Source organism: Dreissena polymorpha, chromosome 8 (assembly GCF_020536995.1).
Source record: "Dreissena polymorpha isolate Duluth1 chromosome 8, UMN_Dpol_1.0, whole genome shotgun sequence".
NCBI lineage: Eukaryota > Metazoa > Mollusca > Bivalvia > Myida > Dreissenidae > Dreissena > Dreissena polymorpha.
In genome coordinates this window covers 31694723-31712111 of record NC_068362.1, presented here as the reverse complement: position 1 = coordinate 31712111, position 17389 = coordinate 31694723, and the positions used below count along the sequence as shown (strand labels likewise).

General features: G+C 33.8%; 1 protein-coding gene and 1 long non-coding RNA gene across 3 annotated transcripts in view; one reads left to right on the top strand and one right to left on the bottom strand.

Moving 5' to 3' along the window:
* LOC127841392 (uncharacterized) overlaps positions 1 to 17389 on the bottom strand; it is a 605785-nt gene that overhangs the window by 271136 nt on the left and 317260 nt on the right. The window lies entirely within an intron of this gene.
* LOC127841403 (uncharacterized) lies at positions 3775 to 5249 on the top strand. 2 transcript variants are annotated; one of them, XR_008030962.1, is made up of 4 exons: positions 3775 to 3829; positions 4054 to 4135; positions 4595 to 4717; positions 5098 to 5249. It is a non-coding gene; the product is annotated as an uncharacterized LOC127841403 (long non-coding RNA). The 2 variants fall into 2 exon arrangements; XR_008030961.1 differs by lacking the exon at positions 3775 to 3829 and having other exon boundaries at positions 3978 to 4135.

Sequence of the window (17389 nt, the reverse complement as noted above, 5' to 3'; positions counted from 1 at the left end):
AACTGTTTTCTAGAATAATTCCAGACATTTGTGGAACAAGGCTTAGTTCTGAAACTGTTCCAATAATATACAAGAACATTTTTAGAACATTTCTAGAACAAAATAAGTTCAAGAAATTTCTAAAAATGTTCTAAACTGTAGTTCTAGAACACATTTAGAACTCTTTAAGAACCAGTAAGTTCTACAAACATTCTAGTGGGGAATAAGAACACATATAGAACAGGTCTAGAACCAAAGTCTACAATTGTCCTACAATTGTTCTACATATTTAAAATAAACTAGTTCAGACAATGATAATTTGACTTCTTTCAAATTATATTTCAAAACAATTTTCACATTGAAACTTTGCTTGCTGTGGTGTCTGCAAGATATTGCTGTCATATCATGAGATATATATATATATCATACACAAACAGAGGACTAATGTTAAGGAGGAGTGTTTGTTGATAGGTCTGGGATACTTTGTATTATTTCTAATCTTAAAACATTATGTGGGTACTCACTAGAAACAACGTTACGAGGCACTCCTAATGAGTATCCAAACATAAGCTTTTATGGAGAACTGGAGAAAATTATTCCTGAAATACCAAAAAGTACTTCTCCTTTAAGTCCTTACAAAATCTTCTGATACACACATACATATACATGTATATAACTGACTATAATTTGTCACCAAATTACACATTATTTAATATTTTTTTACTGTATCTGTTCGGAATTCTGCATACTTAGTGTCTTCTGAATTTGCATGTAATCTTGTGTCAATTAAAACACTAGGACTTCACAGAGTTCCTCAACATTCACCATCACAAGAATCTCAGAGAAATAAACTGGAATTAGGTGACTAACTACAGGAGCTTCTGGTAACTGTAATGGGTGGATTTCATCCATCTTTTTCATAACATTATTCAGATATTTGTGTAGTTTTTCTACATTAAATCTTTCTCCAATAGTGTGTAGAACGTGGCACTGGAAGTGTTTCATCATCAAAATACAGTTTCTTCACAGGCTTCAGTGGACCTGGAAAAAAGACATATGAATGTATATTTTGAAACAAATATAAACTCTTTAACTCATTAACAGGTTTATAATTACAGAAACTTAATTCACAAGCAAATGATTGTGGTTTACAAAAATCAACATGTTCAAACAAAATTAAATTTTGTACAGTATCAGGTTGTTTTGCTCCCAAGTAGTTTCCTTTCCCCTAGTTGTTTTGCCTCCCAAGTAGTTACCACGGCCATTCTACCTCATGTGTGAGCCACACTACCAAGTGTGTAACTACTTCTGGAAGGCAACATAATTCGGACAAAATAACACTCGTTTTTTTCGTTTTATGTAAACCAAGTGTTTTCTTCTGTAATGATGTTTTAGAAATATGCTTTTCTTAAGTTAAAATTTCAGTAATTAACCTTATTCAGTCAGGCATTCCAGAATACATGGGTGTAAAGGTGACCAATGTCAATTTACTCTTGCCTGTTATTAATGTTAATTTCACAAATTTTTAGATTATTTAATGTTTTGCCAAGTCTCGTCTTCTTGTAGTCATCGATAGATTAAAGTCTCATAATAAACTATTCCCGGGCCTCAAGAAGTTATTTTAGTGAGCATCACAGGTCTATAATCCCAGCCTGAAGTTGCGTGCAATGAGACTTTCAATGTAAACATTGAGCATTGTTAAATACTGAAATCTCTTGCCTAACTTGCAGTGTAATCTTCAAAAAAATAAGCATTGGTGTTTATGTGGTTTAAAAAAATGATAACCAGTTATTAAACAGAAAAAAAATGCGTTCATTTGCCTTATACTCGCCCTTCAGCAAGTGGACCATTTATGAATTGTAATAACAGCTGTATTAAGAATAGTGTTCGACCCACAATACACGTTGACTTACTTAACCCGTGTTTCGAAGGTACAGTTAAGTTCGGTAATCTTGCGCACTTGGCATTTGCGAATCTCTCAGACGACGAATGGTTTTCTTTAGTGATGAAAGATGGAATTTCACATTTTTAAGAATTAACGGATTTAAAAGTTACGTATCCCAGTGTGACCCAAATTCAACGATGTAACTGTTACATGAAGCAATATTTAGCAAATAATGAAAGAAATAATGAAATCTTTAATAGCACAAAAAAATAATTTTAAACTCGGCTGTATTATTTTGAAATGATTCCAAGACAATAATCATCCATTTAATCAATACAAATAGAACATCGTCGAATTTAGGTGTCGTCGAATTTGGGTTGAGGTAGGATATTCCATGCAAAATTAAATTCGATCATTACATTTAAACACCGGTTGCGTCATCCCTATACATGGTAAACACTGGCCTTCTTACGAAAACTTCAAAATGAATCACAAATTCCCTGCAGTCTTTAGCGTTTTCATACTTTAAATTAAGAATTCATAAATCCAATGTGGAATTAAGCATTCCATTGCACAATATCCCATCAGTTATGGTATTCTTTGCCATGAAAATATATCGATTCAGACGACATAGTCATCATTTCCCGCCATTCTGTCAAACCAATTTGGTATGATCTCCGCATGCGCAGTGGCCTAGTTTTGATATTTTCTGTACACTATGGAAGCATGATCGTGGTATCAAACCTGTCATGCTTTTTTTCACGCATACCGGTACTTTTTTATTACATTGTTGTAATTGTCCACTATTATTAGTGATTATATATTTTTTGATTTGTAGTGAACAAAAACTGCACTAGAAATCCACATTTAATTTCAATGGTTTTGCAAACTGATTTTTAAAATATTTTTCTGGGATGTTTTTTGTCAATAATTGGACACCATATGTCTACAATTTTGCCTAAACGAGGTCATTATACAAAGTGCGCAAGATTACCGGACACTGTGATAGTTTGAAAATGAGGTGAGTCATGTTTGTTTTGAAATCAAATCGGACAGTTCTTCACTGAATTAATCAGATATTGTTGTGTTAATAAGCACATGAACTTATAATTTTCATAATAAATTTAGATATTATGTTGCCAATTTATAAAAGAACATGTTTTTAAAACAATTGACCCTTAACTGCGCAAGATTACCGGACAGCATCGTAAGAACTCTCTGTCTGGTTGATTATTCTTTATCACATATCAAGCACTGGTACTTACCATTTTCCGATACATGAAGATGATTTTCCTTTCGATGTGTCGTTTAACTTAACATGAAGATATGAATTTAGTAAGGAGGGATTAATTTTAAGTTGGAAAATTAAATTCCAAAGCTTATTTCAGCACCGCATCATACGGGTCTCTGAAAATCTACCCAGCCTAACCCCAAATGTAAGAGATAATTTCATTGGCCAAAATTCACAAAACAGAGCTGACTGGTTTTTATTTTATTTACGTAGACTGTCAGCGGAGCAGCATTAACGAAAAACAGTCGGGTGCATATAAGCACGCTTTTTTAAATGGCAGACGTTATTTTCTTGTTCAATCGCGTATGAGCTTTATCGAACCACAAAATGTAGTCGCACCCAAAATAGATGTTGCTCACTACCAGGAGGGAGATCTCATCAAAGCCACTTACCAAAAACAAACATATGATGTGGTGATCAGTGAAATCCATCGTAAGTAAATTCGTTTGATAGCCAAACTTTTTGGTACCAATCTAAAAGGTTCTTGAATGGGGCGAACACTTTTTTATGACTGAAAGCGTTAAGCCCGCCTCGTCACTAATGTTAATAAATTCCTGTCGGAGAATAACGCAAAATGATATTTCAGTACGCTCAACGCGGACCTATTTGACGAGGCGGAGTCTCGGTTAACAATGTCCCCTAAAAATGTCCATATTTCAATCGCCGTAGAGCAAGTATATTTCACTTATTGTTTATAACACTGTGTATTGATAAAAAACATAAAGTATTGAAATAAATCAATATTAAAGTTAAGGGGTCTTCCTGATCATTGTTAAACAATTTGTTGTAAATAGTACAGGTTCGGGCAATCATATTTTCGGATAACGAAAAATAATCTTGTAAATAAATATATTGTCATAATAATAATATTAAAATTTGTATATACTGTTGATTACAGATGACGAGGTTTCTCTTAAAGCAAGCAAAGCGACCGCCTTAGCATGCTTTCGAGGCAACTTAAGATAGGAAAAAAACTCAAGGTAGGTATTATTTTCAAGGCATGTTCACAGTTCAGTGACAGGCAGGCAGTCCAAAATTACAGGCTATAATATTTATGAATGTGAGTTGGACACTTAAATGAGACTCAAGAAATTCAATTTGCCTCCATTGAATAAGTGTTATTATAAGTATTTTTTTATCAGTTGGTCAACACTGCCTATAGATATATGATTTTTTCCCTGTTATAAATGAAACATGAACACATTGTTCACAGTTATCCAATTTCACACTCACTCACTAGCCAGGGGTGAGTGAATTTATTTGAAAAAAAAATCTGATGAACAAACGTTCGATAACATTAGCTAATTGTTTGTATGAGTAACTACTCAGTCTAGCCAGAATTTCCAAATGTGAAATTTGATGGACTAAAACAAAGTATTCATGATCGCATGACACAATGCTCAAGTTTGGTTTTCAACACATTTCATGAATTATTTTAGAGTTCAGTGATCAAACACCAACAGAGCCTCGTGATAAGTTGCCTGTAAAGAGGAGCATGAACCCATCAGATGCCTCCGAAGATATTGACCTGACTAACAATGCTGCAAAGCAAAATCTCAGTAGTATGTTGGTTGTCTAATACTTTTTATTTTAATCCCTTAGAAATATATAAAATCCAGTACTTAATGCGTTCAAATCATAAAAACCTGCAACAGTGTCTTGAATATTGCGTTCGTATTTAAGTTGGTGCTGAATGTCAAATTGTGTTATCCATCACCAGTTTACTTACAAGGTTTGCTGTATTGAAGCATTCTCAATTTGAAAATACTAATGTTGTGATCAAATGTGTAATTATTTGTTTGAATACTTTGATAATAAGTACACTCAATATTGACTAAATAAAAAGACGGTATGTCTATATTTGTAATACTGTCCAGCTGGATCATTTAGACTTCTTGTTTAGTTTAAGATGTGACTACATTTGTTATCTAAATGATTTCAGAGCAAAGTGCTCAAACACCTACAGAGCCTCGTGACAAGTTGCTTGTACACAGAAGAGCCTGATCCCATCAGATGCCTCCGAAGAGATTGAAAAGAACTGTTTACGGACATTTTCAGAACTGTTTTAGAACATTTGTTCCAGACTTATTTGAAGCAACCCAACTGTTCTAAACATTTCTAGAATTGTACTGGAACACACCGGCTAGAACTGTTCTGTAATCATTCTGAAAATGTTCTAGAATTATTCTGGAACAGTTGTTGAACGTTAAATGAGAAAAAATTTCTAGAACAATTCTATAACATTTCTGGAAATTTATTCAAGAAAAATTCTGGAATAGTTCTAGAACGATAGTTCAAGAATTGTTCTAGAACAGATGTTGAACGTTAAATGAGAAAAATTTCTAGAACAATTCTATAACAGTTCTGGAAATTTATTCAAGAAAAACTCTGGAATAGTTCTAGAACGCTAGTTCAAGAATTGTTCTCATTTAACGTTCAACAACTGTTCTAAATCGTTCTAGAGCATTTTAAGGATGATTCCAGAACACTTCTAGTCATTAGTTCCAGTACAATTCTAGAAATGTTATAGAACAGTTCTAAAAATCTTCGCAGGGGTAAAGCTAAAAAATACTAAAAAATGTATTTTATAGGTCTTTGAAGTAACGCAAAACATATGGATAACGACACCAAATGTTTAGTCAATTAATCCACACAAAAAAACTCCGAAAAAACACCTAAATAATATTTCAAAAATATATTATTAAGCGCCAAACGAATTTATTAATACATTTATTTGCAACTTTAAAAACGCGGCATAAGCATCTAATTAAAGATTATCTGAAGACTGTAAGGCCAACAATTTGACACAACAAAGAGCTCTATGCATAAGCCGTAATATTTTTTGCAGAAAAGCTTCAATAAATTACAATAGTAATACATCTAATTATAAAAATATAATTATGAATGGCATGAGTACGTTAGTGTGATAAACACGTGAGTAATAGAAAGTGTAAGGGGTGCATTGAAAATAAACGTACTACAAAGCCCTATTAAAAGCGAAGTGCATGACAGTATTTACATGTAATTTTAATTTGATGGGTTTTGTACAGAGAATGACGCTATTGAGGAATATTAACATACAACTGAAAAACACAACTTTACATGATGCAATTTGAACTGTGTATTCATGTATATTGAAAAATCGTTACTAGTGAGTATGAGTGGCAAATATCTAACATTTTAACACACATATATCTATATTAATATTTTTTTAAACATTATTTACCCCCGTTCGTGTCAAATGTAATTTCTTGTTTTTATGATGTCGTTTGTGCATTGCCGTAACATTAAATCTTCATACGAAATGACGTAGTTTTAATTAACCGATACCCGCTAAATACGTTAAATGTTATGTTTTCAGGTAAATTTTAAAATTATCAAATACTTTTTTTTATAAATTAAAACAGGGATTAAACGAGCTAGTATCTTTACGGTGTACAATTTCTGATATTCTATATTGGACATAACTTTAAATTTGTACAATATGTAACATATCTAATGAACGCAACTGTAAAGTATGTCGGGGGTAAAATATTAAACCAAATGACTGCTTAATACTACCAGAAAGAGAAGACATGGTGGCATCATCAATTGTGTTTGATGACCAGACTGTCATCTGCCACCCAGTGTGGTTTATGACACCCCGGGATGACGCCATGTTGTTAGTTAAGTCTGGATAATATCTGATCAAAACGAGATAATCGGATTATGCAGAACAAACGGGCAATTCAACATTGGAATGCAAAGGATTACGCGATTTTAAGATTGATGCATATAATCAAATGATACATATTGCATTTACTTTAATTAAATGTTTTTTTTAATGTGTCAACGTGTTTACTTTCCTAGACAAATAACTAAAAAATGCACGTTTTTCAAACATTTTTCTGTTATAACACTAGCTTAATATCTCCTCTAGCAGAAAAACTTTATTTCATACAATTTGCATGACAAACAAAAAAGTTTTACAAAAAGAAAGAAATTCACCCGTTGAATAATCGGTGCTCTCTTATATATGTTACCGGTTGTTTGGCAGTAGTGTAATGGCGGACGCGGAGAGTATTCAGGGGAGATAATTGGGTAATTACTAAATTATGGAACGGTCTATAATACAAACCAATTAGAATCAACCATTTAAATAGAGTGTGTTATGATATTTTCTAGAGTCCCTGGATGAAAACCTGCTTTAACTTTTTGTAACTTAGTCATAAATAATACAGAAAAATGCCTCCGAAATAAGGTGTTGAAGCTAAATCCAAAACAAACAACTCTAGACTTTAATAATGGTAGGCCAACGGCTCGCAATTCGGACGTTAACAATAATATTATCAAGCTCGCAATTCGGATGTTAACAATAATATTATCATCGATTTGAATCAAGTTGAAATGTTGTAACAGGTTACATTCATGAAACAGATAATTTTAAAGCCTATTTGAAGGCAAAAAAGATAGTGATGACCCCTAAATTGCTTTTTTGGTTTCAACATGTTTTTGAGATTATTAAAAGTTTATTGCAAAATATAGTATTTGAGCTTATGTGATTTAGACTCATTTTCTTCACTACTTGGTATCTTTCAAAATTTGGGACCCATTCTTTTTCAAGGTGGTCTCATTAATTTTGGCCTGGGACTTACTGGTCTAAAATCTGCGAGTTCAGGGACCCATAGATAGTAAATTCTAGATTATTCCCTGGTGGTACTATTCTTTTGTTTGAGTTTGTTAAATGCAACTTATTTTTATTTGTAAATGCTTTAAGAAGTTTTCAGCATAAATTATAAATTTCCCAATTTGGATGAAAAGACGCTATTTTTCCCAATTTGACCAGTACCATTCCCAAAGTGGTGAGGAAAAACGCTGGATTGTTGTTAGGTTTTGATACGTATCACTGATTTCTACTATAAAAATCACTATTATGATTTTTTAGACACTTCAAGGTTTGTACAAAGCGGATTTCAGTACTGGTGCGTGTTTGATTTCTTGTGTAGAATTACCGAAATTATTGAGGAAAATAATTATGAATTGCAATTAACATGAAGAACTTAATGAAATTACATTTGTTCTGCCCCCGGATCGATTGATCGGGGGTATACTGTTTTCGGCGTGTCTGTCTGTCATTGTATGTGTGTGTCTGTCCCAAAACTTTAAGGTTGTTCATAACTTTTGCAATATTGAAGATAGCAACTTGATATTTGGCATGCATGTGTAACTCATGGAGCTGCACATTTTGAGTGGTAAAAGGTCAAGGTCAATGTCATCCTTCCAGGTAAAAGGTCATTTTTTTCTAAAATAGCTGCCGTGCGGCTTCAATGCGCAGTAGGAGGGCATTGTCTTTCACAAAACACAGCTCTTGTTATTTACAAAAAGTGTATGTATTACAACACATTTGAAAACGCTTGGTCCTAAATATGTTGAAAATACGCATATGCAGGGCTTGAATTTAACTTTTTTTTCTACTTGCAAAACATTGCATGCAGCTTTAGTACCAACTAGCAAAATCAAAAACATTATCGCAAATTTAAGCTTTATATTCTTAAGTTCTTTTTCCCTCTTTCACTGTTTTTGTAGAAGGCTTTAATTTCCGTTTTTTTCTAACCCAATGGTTAACTTTGCTTTATCTTTCGTATTGTTATTTCCGTCTGTGGGCAAAGAGAAACTAGTTATTTTTTGCTGAGACGCCATGTCTGTTCATGAACATGTGTGAATAGTTTACTGTTTCACTTTCTTTGTACCAATACCATCCGCATATCTGTACTATAAGTATACCAGTCTACATACAAGGTGCGTGCTTCCGCATACTTGTATTCGGATGTTCTTTAAATTGACCTACGGTTTAGGGTTCACGACGTCAAGCTTATTTAGCAATATTACTTGTTTTTTCACTATTTCTTTACGCGCAAAAAAATACTAGTGGCTTAAAACTTAACTCGCAATTGGTATTTTTCACTCGCATTTAGCGAGTGTGCGAGTGTTAACTTTAAGCCCTGGCATATGCTTTTAGAAGCCGTCAACAACTGTTGCAATTTGTAATATTATGGAAAACATATGTACTTTATCTGTTGTTTCCTAGTGGATTTCAGTAATTTGATTGGTATAAATGCATCAAAGCAATATAATTGCATATATCTTATTATTTTTTAATTCACAAAATGAATAAAGAATATACAAATAAGACATGTAGGCAGATATTGCTGATCTACACAGTCATCACGATAGTATCCCGATATCACATACAGATATATGGATATGAATTCTGGCATCTGTTAATATCCTTTCTAGTAAAACAGTATCGGCTTAATTACTCCATTCAAACAAAATAAGCTAATTTATTGAAAAGTCATTGAAATTCTGAAACCTTATATCATGGTTTATATAATGAATTAATATTAGTTTGATGGCTGGATTCAAGGTATATGTGATAAGTATAATTAATAATACGCAAATGGTTTTTGTCCATTAAATTGAGATTGATTTATGCTATTATAATGGCACTCTCCATTGTGCATGGTATTTGTTTTGCAATTCAAAATTACTGCAGTAAAATATGATTTCCGCTCAATAGCTTAAACCATGAAATCATATTGTCTATCTGAATTGTTACTGCATTATTGGTTCAAAATTTTATCGATTGTTTAACAAGTATAGCTTTACATATTAATTAAAGGTACCGGTTTGTCACTTTTAATGACTTTGTAGGTTGAAATTCCAATTAAATTTGTCAGCATACAAAAGGCAGCCATTAACAGATAAGCACAATGTTCTTCAATAGATTTATCATAAAAAGCATTCAGTTTTTCTTTGCTCTTGTCATTGATAAACAAAGAAATGAACTTGGTGAGGTTTGTTACACCTCAAATAGACTAAACATGATATCCCTCCCGAGTGAATTCAGTTCAGCTAAATGGTCTTGCAAGCTCAATAGAAGATATGTTATACCTATTAAAAGGTTACTAAAATGAAAATAACTTTCAAATTACAAATAATTTTGTTTGTATACCCCTGGTAGAGTGGCATATGGCAGTCTCACTGTCCGACCGTCAGTCTGTCTGTCTCAGTCCGTCTATCTAGAATAACGCTTTCGACACTGACCTTATTGTTGGTGTGTGAGTCTTACCTACATGACTTGCAGATCAACTTCGAGTTTTGTTCCGGCATATCGCGTTTTTGACAAAGTTACGGGCCTTGGACTTGAAAATTTTCTCTAAAATACAAAATGTAGCTGCTGTGAAGTTTCACAGTGCAGTAGCAGGCATTGTGTTTAACAAACGTAGCTCTTGTATTATTTTTTTTTAATTTACTGATTTATAATGTGAACGGCGAAAAAAATACAGCACATCCATAATGTAATATATTTGAATACTGTTAACCCGTATTGAGATAGGTATTTAATACACTAAGAACAGTTTGAAACAAGCAAATTTTTTTAATTGACATCACCAAGAGCATAACTTAAAAAGTGTTTGACAGGCTGACGGACGGACTGATGGATGGACGAACATTGGCGGGGAATAACAAGTAAATGCGATGAATTGATACCCATCGCCATACCTTAAAGGTTTGTGACACATGGAAAGAGGGAATGGCAGACGGATGGACGGACAACGACAAAACTATATCCCTCCGCCTTGGGCAGTTTTTTAAAATCATACATTTGCTTCTTTATTAGTGATTCTTTTACTATTTTGCATCTTAAATGTTTTTATAGCAATAATGATTATCTTCACTTTTTGAGGTATTAATAATTAATTTGGGGCCTATACTGGTATCAATATTTTACCACATAAAACATGTGCAGGTATCTAAGGTGATAGTTCTTCAGGTAGATTACAATATCTTATGTATTCCTTCAGGTAGATTAAAATGTATTATGTAAATTTCACTTGGGTACACCGTATTTTACAACTCTCATTATCAGGTCAGTTCTGGATAATTGCTTATCAATGGGGATCTGACACGTCGGTGTATTGATTGGTCAGGTCCATGATTAAGTAGACTTTTAGATACTCTTTAAGTTTAAGAATTGTGACATAACTGTTCATCAGTTTAACCTGAGGGTTCAGGTAATGGGTTAAGTATATAAACCATAAGTTATATTGAAGAGGGGTGTTTTGGAATGAATCTAAACTTAACATATTTAAGACGTGATGTATATATTTTAAATGTCTAATGTTTGACTTTTGTTGGAAATGCTGAAATAAAGTGTGTTTGCATTTTTGCAATGTAAATAAACTTTAGTAGAAACAAACAACTTTATTTAATTTCTACTAGCTTTGCTAGTTAAATGAGTTACAAGAGACTTTGTCCAATTTATGGGCTGGTGGCAGCGTATAAACTTAACTGAATTATAAATTCTAGTCAGGATGTTTGTGCAAGACTATGCTTCGAGTTACTTCCATCGAAGTTCTAATTGTGCGACAAAATTAACATGAGAAACTAGAACACTGATGGTTAACATCTTGACCATAATGTATCATAATATTAGTTGTTTTCTACTGGTAACTTGTGTCTTAATGTATAATTTGCTGTGCAAAATGAATTTTTAAATGTCTGAAAGTCAAGTTGTTTATTAAAAAGTAATTTATAGTATACTATTTTAAATTTGATTTGAACCATAGACTTCACATTTGCATATACTACCAGAATAACTGTTTATGAAATGGGATACTTTTTACTCGTTCTTGAATTTTGCGAGTCACGTGACTTCCTGCTTTTGGCTTATTATGAAAAGGGTCTATTATCATTGGGCATATTATTAGGAAATCAGACAATATAATGGTAAGAACATATTTCTTCACGCCATTTTCATACAGTATATATTGGAAAATGTAAGAATCAGTTGGATGCTTGCTACATGTACTTGCTGCTTAACTATTTTCTGACATTCACTACCATATACCTTAGTTTAGAAGTTAAGTTTATTTCTCCTGAGCAAATAATGCTTAAGGGGGGTTTACCCGGGGGAGTTTAAGAATACCGTGATGTCTGTTGTCCGTCAGTGCGTGAGATGTGTGCATTAAATTTTGAAATCTCTTTCTTAAACCGTTGACATATGGTAAGAAACCTTGGTTGACCCTCTTAAAATGTGTTTCAAATCTTTCGGATGCAAAAGAAGTTTGTTCAAAGTATGCCTCTAATTTGGACACAAATGGCCATGCCCTGGGGTCAGAAGATTTATATTGACTTATGTAGTAAATAACTTAGAACATCTTTTTATCTGAAATCACAAGGGTCAGGATTTTAATATTAATATGAACATCTTATTGATGTTTTCTACCCAATTTGTTTAGTGAAAATCTCTGAAACTGCGAGGCTCAGAGTGTTTTTTTCAGCATATATCATCTTAAAGTGCTCAGAGTTTTGTCATTCAGCATATATCATCTTTAAGTGCTCAGTGTTTTGTCATTTAGTATATATCATTTTTAAGTGCTCTTCTGCTTAGATTGAATCATGCCACATGTGTCAAAACTTGCCACGCTCCAGAAGTCAAATGATATATATAGGCTTATATTGTAAATAAAAATCTCTAAAGGTTGGGGGTTTAATGTTTAGTTTGCGACATTGAATGCTGGTACTATACTAAGTTTGATAAGATCATGCAGCTGGGTCAAAATTTGCCTCATTTTTACTTGTTTTGTTTTGTTAATACTTTTTCTAGTAAACACGGTATTTTGTTATAATATTCAGGGTTCGACACTAAGGCACGTCCGACAGACATTGTCTAGTAAGATCAGTGGTCCGGCTAGTAAAACTGGGGACTAGCTTGTCCGACTGGTCGTACATAAAAAATCTATACTGATTCATATAACTACAACTTACCGAAAACCTTTTTCTCTTAATGTGTAAAATAACTCGTATCCGTTATTTACATCAGAACAAAACTAGCGTATATAAATCAACGTGGAGAATTCACATGATTCATCGCTATTTTGAGGCGCGAAGGAGAGCTTCCCGCAGAAATTGCTTGTTTCCATTGGTCAAGTTTTCATGAATATTATTGATTTTCTGCAGTGTCGTATAACTTTACATCATGTTTTTACACTTCTATTGAAAATCGGTATCGTCAATGTAAACATTTTGGCGTAGCAGACAAGAGAATGTAATTTAAAGCATGGCTTTGTTCAAGATTGGATTTTCGTCCGACAAATAAGTTAATACAGAAGAATCCGACGGTAAAACTCAGTCTTCGAATTAGCCTATAAGCCCGAAGCCCGAGTCGATTCTTGGGCCGGTCCGTCGATCCTAAATGCTTATAAAATAGCCCGATCGTTCGATTAAATATTTGAGCGTCATATCAATGACCTTATTTATACGCGTTTTTAAGAGGCACGATTAAATTTGCTATTTAAATGCCTAAAATGACGTTATACGTTTAAAAGCATGCGGCCGCCATTTTTCTAAACTGTCGTGTAAACATCCGGGTATGTTGCTATTTAAAGTAATGATGCAATTGACGCCCAATCAAGATGAGGTTATTCAAAATGAACATGCGTAGATCCCGTTTCGGGATGTTTGCGCATCGGGCACTTCGTAATGTTTTAAAGGGGCCTTTTCACAGATTTTGGCATTTTTTTAACTTATTCATTAAATGCTTTATATTGATAAATGTAATCATTAAATCAAAAAAGCTCCAGTAAAAATCAAGAAAAAAATTTAAAACAGGAAAAGAACATTGCCCGGAGCAGGTTTCGAACCAGTGACCCCTGGAGTCCTGCCAGAGTCCTGAAGTAAAAACGCTTTAGGCTACTGAGCTATTCCGCCGAGTACACATTCTTGACGTATTTTATACCTTATACAGTACAGCCAAGGCGGAGCAAACATATTTCGCGTTATGCGGCGGCAAGGCGAAACGAGTCGATGCCACGTCAGCTGTTGAAGCCGAGTAAGTATGCGGCGGCAAGTCGAATTTCGCCGCGAAGCTTCGCATCTGTCCGCCGAGGCAAGCCTCGATCCGCGACATGACGCCAAGTCGATGCGTACATGTATCATAAAACAAACAATCTTTTTAAAATGATTAGTCGTTAAAAAAAATTAAAAGAACATTTATAATCATATGTCAAATCCTATTATTTAATGTGCGCGGATTCAAAATAAAAAAGATAACATCGTTAATAAAAAAAGCGTGCTGTTGTGTTTTTAGTGAGTGCATTCCCGTTTATAAACAAATTGTTGTTATCTTGAAAATTGAACAAAAATCAAAGTCATCGAAACAAAACACGATAATCAAGGGCATGTATGAATTCAATTTCAATAATAATTTATCTTTGTCATTTTTAGAATCGGTTTAAGTAGTTTTAGTTACTTTGTGTGCGTGTATTAACTGCACCGTTTCATTATTATTTAATATTGAAGTGATATTATGGGCATTTTTCACTGTTGAATTGAACTGAAAAGAATAAACAGGTCAAAAGAGTTAGTGAAAATGTGGTTACTGACAATTAGCTGCAACTCATCTTGCTCCCGGCTGTTTATAAAATTAGATATTTTTTATGACTGGACATTCTTCTAAGCCGAAATGATTCGTAAAACAAAAAAGTGTCTTTGTGTCGTTTGAACGAATCTGCACTAAAACTAAATTCACATCGTTAATCGAATACTTTCTGTCGTAAGTTGGGAAAAACGAAAGTACGGTTGATATACAAATGCATTACTTTCTCTTTCTTGGATATTGTTTTAGTATGTTGATGCTGCATTCACAAATATAAGTGTATCTTAAGTGAAAACAAAAACAATAAATAACGGTTGCGATGGACACCTATTACACGTAACTCAGTGCTCCAGATAACATGCGTAAAGGCGTAAAAACGAATTAAATTTCTTAAATAATGATTTAGATTTAAAATCTTTGCGTTAAGTTACGCATTGAAAAAATGAAACACGAATTCAAAATTTTCGAACGTGCGTAAAACTTCCAGTAGCAAATTATATACGGTAAACATTTCATCCCGGTTCTGACTCATCTAGGCGCTCATTTAAAACTACAACTTTAAGTCAACGTCACTCAAGCGTTTGCTGTGAGGAAGAGCCACACCTAAGAACGGTCGAAAGGCCAACCGGTCTCGATTCTGTTCTCCTAGTATTGCAGGCGAGTCATTACTGTTTATTGTACCTTTTTAATTACCCTTATCGTAATTTTTATACACAAGTAATATACTGTATACCTATTCCAATGTCATAAAAATTAAATGTTAAATATAGTTTTTGATATGACTTTAACGGCGACCAAAAGGCCATTATGACCTAACCCGAAGTGTCAGTGACCGTTTTACATAAAAAATCAAAATGGCCGACCGAAGCGTGGAAGGCAAAAAAGCCATTTCAGTGTCAAAAGTCCACGCTGCATGCATTCTTTCAATTAGATTGAAATACCCAAAGCATGGTTTCGTCAATAATTGATGAATTCATAAGCTGTTGCGTAAATGACTCAATTTGTTGATGTGTCAAAAACAATGAATAAACAATTATTTTGTAATATATTGTTAAGAATTAATTTTATAAATAGATGTAAAATAAGAATTAAGTTTTAAAATAGGGAGTAAATAAGAATTAGACCAAAATTTTATCTGGAGCTCTGGTAACTGTTAGATGACCATTAGAAAACTTTCAATGATCAACAAACATATTTGTTTTTGGTTTTATTTTTACAACAACAGGTATTATCATATAAGCATATTTAGTGTGCCTGGCCGTAAGTTTCCTGTCCGTAAAGAATGTATTTCACACATTAACAAGGTCACGTAATTATGTACAAAATAGTTTGTTGAAATGTGGTTACTGACCAATTATCTGCAACACATCTTGCTACCAGTTGTTTAATTTATTTTTTTATTATAGTCGATATTTTTCATGACTTATCCAGTCCTATAAGAAAAAAGGATCCGTAAAACAAAATAGTGTCTTTGTGCCGTATGAACGCATCTGCACTAAACCGAGATTTACATCGTAAATCGAATAATTTCTGCCGTCAGTTGTCAAAGTACGGTTGATATTCAAATGCATTATTTTCCTCTTTCCGTGATATTGTTTTAGTATGTTGATGCTGCATTAACAAATATAAGTGTATATATGTGAACACACAAACAATAAACAACGCTTGCGATAGGCACCTATAAACTGTACGATGCCCATGATATCACTTTATAACATGAAACTAATAACTATAAAAGTGGCGTAAATCTATGTTTCTATGCTACACACATGAACATGTAGATGTATATCTATTCACTTGATCTGCCGTGTACGTATGCGGCGGATTCACTCCGCGAAAGTACGCGAGGTTGATACAGGCTCGGCGTCGTTGCGCGGAACGATGCCGAGTGCGGCAGCGATTTGCCGCGTGAACACACGATTTGACCGCCGCGTACTAATAATCTTGCCGTGGCGAAGCCGCGGATAATGTTTGTTCCGCCTTGGCTGTACTGTATAAGCAATCTTCGTAGTTTCACAAAATTTAACGACAAAAACAGAACTCTCCAAATTATTCAATCGTTTCGCGTTGCAACGCTTTATAATTTTTAGGTTTTAAAATCGTCAAAAGATGCATATACAGGGCTCGGCCGTGAGGGCGACGTGAGCGACATCTTCGCCCGGGACATAATAATGTCGCCCTTAAATTACATGAAGGAGAAGTTGACTTCGCCTTCTTTTTTACAACATCGACGTTTTTTTTCTCTCAACTTTTTCATCTAAAAATTCTCTATTTTCACATGTCATAAAGTCACCGATGACGCTTGTTATGTTATCAGTTTATTATCACAGCAAAAGATCGACTGCTGTGAAAGCTTATCTAGGCAACTAGCATACATGGGCATTCACTCCAAACAATAACGGTTTAGATCAAAAGATCATAGCGAGTGTCATTTCGCCCACAGTTTGGATAGTTCTCTGTTCTGCAAGCCCAATTAGTACACGCCTTGCAGGCGGAGTTAAGCGGTACATTAACATCGATAGTTACCAATGAGAACGCTTGGATTGTATATACATATGCAATAGTTTACCTGAGCGTTGAAATGACGTCGTTATAGACATGTATTTACGCTCAAAAAAGTTTACACGCGCAACACATTCCCAACAGTAAATAAGAATACGATTTATTCTAGTATGTTCTACTGTTTAGTTGTTTCGTGTTTCAAAACTCTTAAACACTAATTATCCAGTCGATGTGCAATTTATTTTGTCAGACATTAATTCATAATCATATAAACGAAAACTAACAACCCACCCGTGCAAACTGTAGTGCT